Below are 6455 nucleotides of genomic sequence, written 5' to 3'. Positions count from 1 at the left end.
TCAGATATAGGAGGAGGTACTTTGGAGGCCTTGAACAGCGCCTTCCAGGCACCTTTGTGCGTCATGCCGTAGAGCTTTTGAAGCGTCTGGTGTTCGGCCTGGACAAACTCCCACAGATTAAAAGCCCGTCTTTGGCACGGAAGAATTCGGCGGACAAGCATGACCTGGACCATGTTGACAAGCTTGATTTTCTTGTCCTTCATATTCTTGATACAGTTCTGGAGTCCGGTCAGCTCTGCAGGTTCGCCCCAGGCCAGGCCTTTCCTTTCCCAGGAAGTGAGCCACATGGGGGCTCCGGATCGGAATTCGGGGGCCGCCGCCCAGTTGGCGTCGCGTGGTTCGGCGATGTAGAACCACCCCGATTGCCACCCTTTCACGGTCTCCGTGAAAGAGCCGTCAAGCCAGGTGACGTGGGGCATCTTGCCCACCATGGCGCCTCCGCACTCCGCTTGCTGGCCGCTTACGATATTCAGCTTCACGCAGAAGATTCGTAGCCACAGACCAAAGTGAGGCTTGATGCGGAGGAAGGCCTCGCACACGACGATAAACACCAAGATGTTGAGGACGAAATTTGGGGCTAGATCATGGAAATCTAGCCCGTAGTAGAACATGAGCCCGCGGACGAAGGGATGGAGTGGAAACCCCAGTCCACGCATAAAGTGGGCGAGAAATACGACCCTCTCATGGGGTTCCGGAGTTGGAGTGACCTGCCCCTTGTCCGGCAGCCGGTGCACAATGTCTGCGGCCAAGTACCTGGCCACCCGGAGCTTCGCAATATGCTCCTCCTTCACGGTGGCGATACAAGACTCAAGACTCAAGTAGGATCTGAATCCATATATAGGCGGGAGGGAGAGGCGAGGCAGCCATGGGGCGCCCCAAGTAGGATCTGAATCCTACTTGGGGTTTCCCAAGTGCCCCCTGAGGGAGTCCTGGATTAGGGGGTATCCGGACAGCCGGACTATATACTTTGTCCAGACTGTTGGAGCGTGAAGATACAAGACTCAAGACTTCGTCCCGTGTCCGGACGGGACTCTCCTTTGCGTGGAAGACAAACTTGGCAATCCAGATATTATATTTCCTTCCTTGTAACCGACTCCATGTAAACCCTAGCCCTCTCCGGTGTCTATATAAACCGGAGAGTTTGGTCCTCAGAGGGACGATCACAATCATAATCATCATAGGCTACCTTCTAGGGTTTAGCCTCTACGATCTCGTGGTAGATCAACTCTTGTACTACTCATATCATCAACATCAATCAAGCAGGAAGTAGGGTTTTACCTCCATCGAGAGGGCCCGAACCTGGGTAAACATTGTGTCCCTTACCTCCTGTTACCATTAGCCTAAGACGCACAGATCGGGACCCCCTACCCGAGATCCGCCGGTTTTGACACCGACACCCCCCCTTCCTTATTTTACCGGAGAGGAAAAGCAAAGGGAGAAGAGAGAAAGGAAGGGGGGTAAACCCCCCTTTTCCTTCCCCAATTCGGCCAGCTTCCATAGGGGCGGGGGCGCCACCCCTTGTGGGCTGTTATGGTCCCCTCTCATGGCCCATAAGGCCCATATATTTATCCTAGGGGTTTAGGTAACCCCCCGGTACTCCGATAAATACCAGATATGATCCGGAACACTTCCGGTGTCTGAATACTATCGTCTTATATATCAATCTTTACCTCTCGACCATTCCGAGACTCCTCGTCATGTCCGTGATCTCATCCGGGAATCCGAACAACATTCGGTCACCAAATCACATAACTCATATAATACAATATCGTCATCGAGCGTTAAGCGTGCGGACCCTACGACTTCGAGAACTATGTAGACATGACTGAGACACCTCTCCGGTGAATAACCAATGGCAGAACCTGGATGCTCATATTAGTTCCTACATATCCTACGAAGATCTTTATAATCCAGGACTCTCCAATGTCAGTGTCAAAACCGGCGGATCTCGGGTAGGGGGTCCCGAACTGTGCGTCTAAGGTCGATGGTAACAGGAGACGGGGGACACGATGTTTACCCAGGTTCGGGCCCTCTCTATGGAGGTAATACCCTACTTCCTACTTGATTGTTCTTGATGAATATGAGTATTACAAGAGTTGATCTACCATGAGATCGTAATGGCTAAACCCTAGAAGTCTAGCCAATGAGATTATGATTGTGCCCTATGGACTAAACCCTCCGGTTTATATAGACACCGGAGAACACTAGGATTGTACAAAGTCGGTTACAGAGAAAGGAATCTACATATTCGAATCGCCAAGCTTGCCTTCCACGCAAAGGAGAGTCCCATCCAGACACGGGAAGAAGTCTTCTGTCTTGTATCTTCATAGCCCAACAGTCCGGCCCATGTTAATAGTCTGGCCGTCTGAGGACCCCTTAATCCAGGACTCCCTCAATAGCCCCTGAACCAGTCTTTCAGTGACGATGAGTCCAGCGCATAGATTGTCTTTGGGATTGCAAGGCTGGTTCCTTATCCGAATACTCCACAATAATCTTCAGACACGGAAAACGTGTTCGGCTCTGCAAAACAAATATGACACACAACCGTAGAGAGTATAATATTTCACGAGTCCAATCTTTTGAGAACTTTTTATAGCGTGACATCACGTCACTGCCCGACCATTATTCGAACCATTTTTTAGCCTGCCGCTTCGTATTTCGACGCGCGGTTTCACTGGCACATCTTGTCAAAGCAGAGATCATGTCCCCTTATTGCGGGATTCTCATCAATACGGGCATGGGTAACCCAACCGTGCCATACGCACGGCCCTTGGGGAATAGAGAAGTTTTAAGGCAAGTGGGGAGGCGCATAATATTCACTGCCTTTATAAAGGGATAAGGATTCACCCTTTTTCACCCATGCCTTCTTTCTCTCTGCCCATCCCATTCTCGAGCTTCAGCGCCCAAGTCCTCATCTTCTCCGCCGAAAAAAGCACTCCAGCCATGTCCGGATCCGGAGCGCAAGGCAAGTGGATGGCCTCCTCCGTCAAGGAGAAGGACATCACGAAGCTCCGGGAGTCCGGGTACTTGGCCAAGGAAATCGCCCATCGGCTCCTGGCCAAGGGACAAATCATACCCACCCCCGAGACCCATGAGAGGGTGGTGTTCCTCTCGCACTTTGTCCGCGGGCTGGGATTTCCTTTCCACCCGCTCGTCCGCGGACTCATGTTCTACTACGGGCTGGACTTCCACAATCTGGCCCCCAACTCCATCCTCAACATCTCGGCATTCATTGTCGTGTGCGAGGCCTTCCTCCGCATCCCACCTCACTTTAGACTATGGCTGAAGACCTTCAATGTGAAGCCAAAGGTGGTGAGCGGCCAACAAGTAGAGTGCGGAGGCGCCATGGTGGGCACGATGCCCAATGTCACATGGCCCGAAGGCTCCTTCGTGGCGACTGTCAAAGGGTGGCAGTCGAAGTGGTTCTACGTCATAGAGCCGCATGACATCAACTGGGCCGCGGCTCCCACATTTCGGCCCGGAGTCCCGATGCGGCTCACCTCCTAGCAAGAGAAAGGCCTGACCTGGTCTTCTCCGGACGAGCTGACTGCGCTCCAGACGCGCGTTCAGAACATGATAAACAAGAAAATCAAGCTCGTCAACATGATCCAAGTGATGCTTGTTCGCCGGATCCTTCCGTGCCAACGCCGTACTTGCCGCTTATGGGAGTTCGATCCGGCCAAGCATCAGACCCTACTGGAGCTCTTCAGCACTACGCACGAAGACATCTGGAAGGTGCTCTTCAAGGCTAACGAGGTGCCTCCTCCCACGACCGAGGATTGCGGGCATGACTTAACCCACCCTGCTAGTCCGGTAAGTTCTTTCATGTTTTCAAGGTGTACCCTTTACTTATATACTCGAGGAAGGTGTCTAAGCCTCCCTATTGATTCTTTCAGACCTGGACAGAGAAGGCGGAGCGGATTAACTGTCCGGCTCCGCTGCCAGAGGACCCAGAAATCCCGCTTCTGACGAAGATGCTAGTTCTAGCACCTTAGCAGGAACCAGAGAAGAAGGCCAAGGGGACCAGAGGTGCTCTCCGTCGCAAGGGCACTTCGGACGCAATGTTCGAAGACGCCGAGACTCACTCCTTCGTTGCGAGGATGACGAGGAAGAGGAGGAAGAAGAAGAAAGCCGCCCCTCTACAGGGGGGAGAAAGAAGAGGCCGGCCTCCACACATCTGGAGGCCGAGGCATCCAAGAAGGGGAAAGCTTCCCTTCCGGACAGCTCCACCGCGGCCATCGACAGCAACTCGGAGTGGCATCCCAGGGCTAAGCCCCTGGCCAAATCGTAAATATCCAGACACATTTATATATCTGGCCCCTCTACTTCATTGTTTTGACGTATTGAGTCATGTATTTGCAGTCCGGCTCGGTCCAACCTCGAGCGATCCTTATCTTTAGAGGATTCGCTGGACCCGTCGGCGATGGACAGCGGGACCCTTCCAGCGGTCTCCTCTCCCAGGGACCTGGATGGCGCCGATGCATCGTCCCGAAGGATCCCAGGCCCGAGGGAGAATCAGGAGGCCGTCAGGGAGGCGCCGGAGGGTGAGGCCTCGGCTGCCGAACACATGGGGGGCAAACCCCCATGGATACTGACGATGGGGGCCATATCTAGTTCGACCCTCAACTGAATACAGTTCCAAAGACATATAAGGCTCCGGAATCAGGCCAGCTGCCTCTTTCAAAAGAAGGCGGTGCGCCTATTCCACCGGTGGCATTTGTCCATCCAGAGGCACCGGATAATTTGCTGGAAGCGCTGCAACGTGCTTCCATTGTTGAAGAACACCGTACCCTTATGGGTACGGTGATTGAGAGGATTCAGTCCATGAAGAGCGGACTGACCGAAGCCTGCACAAGCCTTCTAACAGGCTTTGAGGTAAGAGAATGTCACAGTATAGACAGTAGCCCCCGAGACTCTGTCCGGTGTTCGGAAAGAAAAGCCGAACAAAGGATCAAATAATTTTCGCAGGAGACTAACCTAAAATGTCTATGTGAATAAGCAGGCGTCGCTGCTGGCTGCGACCTCTCGCACTGTTGAGGTCTCCGGACTGAAGCAGAGTCTAGAGCAGACTAAGGAGGAGCTCGGCCATGTTAAAAAGCAGCTGGTTGATAGCCGAGGTATGCAACAACCTTGTATACAGTCAGGAAGGATGAACAAATTGTAGTGGTTGAACCGCCATTTTATTTGTTAGGAGTGGCGACCGAGGTGGAAACCCTCAAGAAGGCGTTGGCCGAGGCCGAGGAGAAAGCGGCCAAGGAGAAGGCATGTTGTGAGAAGCACGAGGCTAGGGTCAGTGAGGTCCAGCAGGAGCTCCAGGATGCTGTCAAGAAGTGTGAGTCCTTGGAGCGCGACCTTGCGGGTCAAAAGTTTGAACTGGACAAGGCCCTCCAGAACGCGCACGATGCCCGGGTTGAAGCCCAAGGCGCCCTCCAAGAAATCCAAGAGGCCAGGAAAATCACGGCGGGTAAGGCCTTTATTATGCAAAGCAAATATTTGAAGAAAAGGTTCCTATTACTGACGCGGATTTGAAGTTCTCCAGGGGCGTTTGCGATCTGCCGCGCAGCATTTCAGATGCTGCGGAATTCTTCCGAGCCGAAGAGGGGAGCTCTACAGAGAAGCTATTTTGGTCGCAATACCTTACGCCAGAATATCCGGTGCCGTTGAGCAATCGGCTAATACAGTTGGTCGAACTGCACAAGGCGGCCGAACTAGCCATGAAGGATTTAATAATCTGGCTATGGCCTGCCGAAGCCATCCCTAGCAGCTACTTCGGTCTCGTGAAGCGTCTAGTTAATGCCTGCCCTTGGTTGGATGCCATCAAGCGGTCGGTCTGCATTGAAGGCGCGCGCATGGCATTCGCCCGAGTCAAGATGCAATGGGGGAAGACGGACGCCATGAAGGTTGCGAGCGAGGGGCCGCCCGTGGGCAAGGAGCACCGCACGCCCGAACTTTATGTTGATAATGTCATGGAGGGTCCCGCATTGTAGCTGAGCGGTGTGCAAATGATGTTATGTTTCCGTGAATGCATTCACGTTATCCTATCATGTATTATGAAACAAGATTGTTATGTAATATAATGCTTGTTATTTAAAATTTTACCTCCTGTGCGGCCGTATTGTGAAATCTGAGAGTTGGCCAGTCGTCGGCTTCTGCCCCCACGTAGATAGTACGGGGGTGTTCGGGATAAATCTAAACACTCTTTACTCCAAAGTTTGGTCCTTAAAGGAGGTGTTTAGCCCAACGAACAAGGCAATCAGACTATGTGTCTTTATCACCGTCACTTGGCCATAGGAGTTCGACAATAGAAGTTTAGGCAGAGCCCCTAGTGTTCGTAAGTCCGAACTTGGGATGCTGTAAACACCTGATCGGATAAAAGCCGATTCCTCGCATAATGCGGAAAAAATCGCTAAAGATTTGAAACCTCTCGAATAGCTGACCGGCTCTCGCCTCATCAC

Source organism: Triticum dicoccoides, chromosome 5B (genome assembly GCF_002162155.2).
Source record: "Triticum dicoccoides isolate Atlit2015 ecotype Zavitan chromosome 5B, WEW_v2.0, whole genome shotgun sequence".
Lineage (NCBI taxonomy): Eukaryota > Viridiplantae > Streptophyta > Magnoliopsida > Poales > Poaceae > Triticum > Triticum dicoccoides.
Note: the sequence above shows the minus strand (reverse complement) of the source record.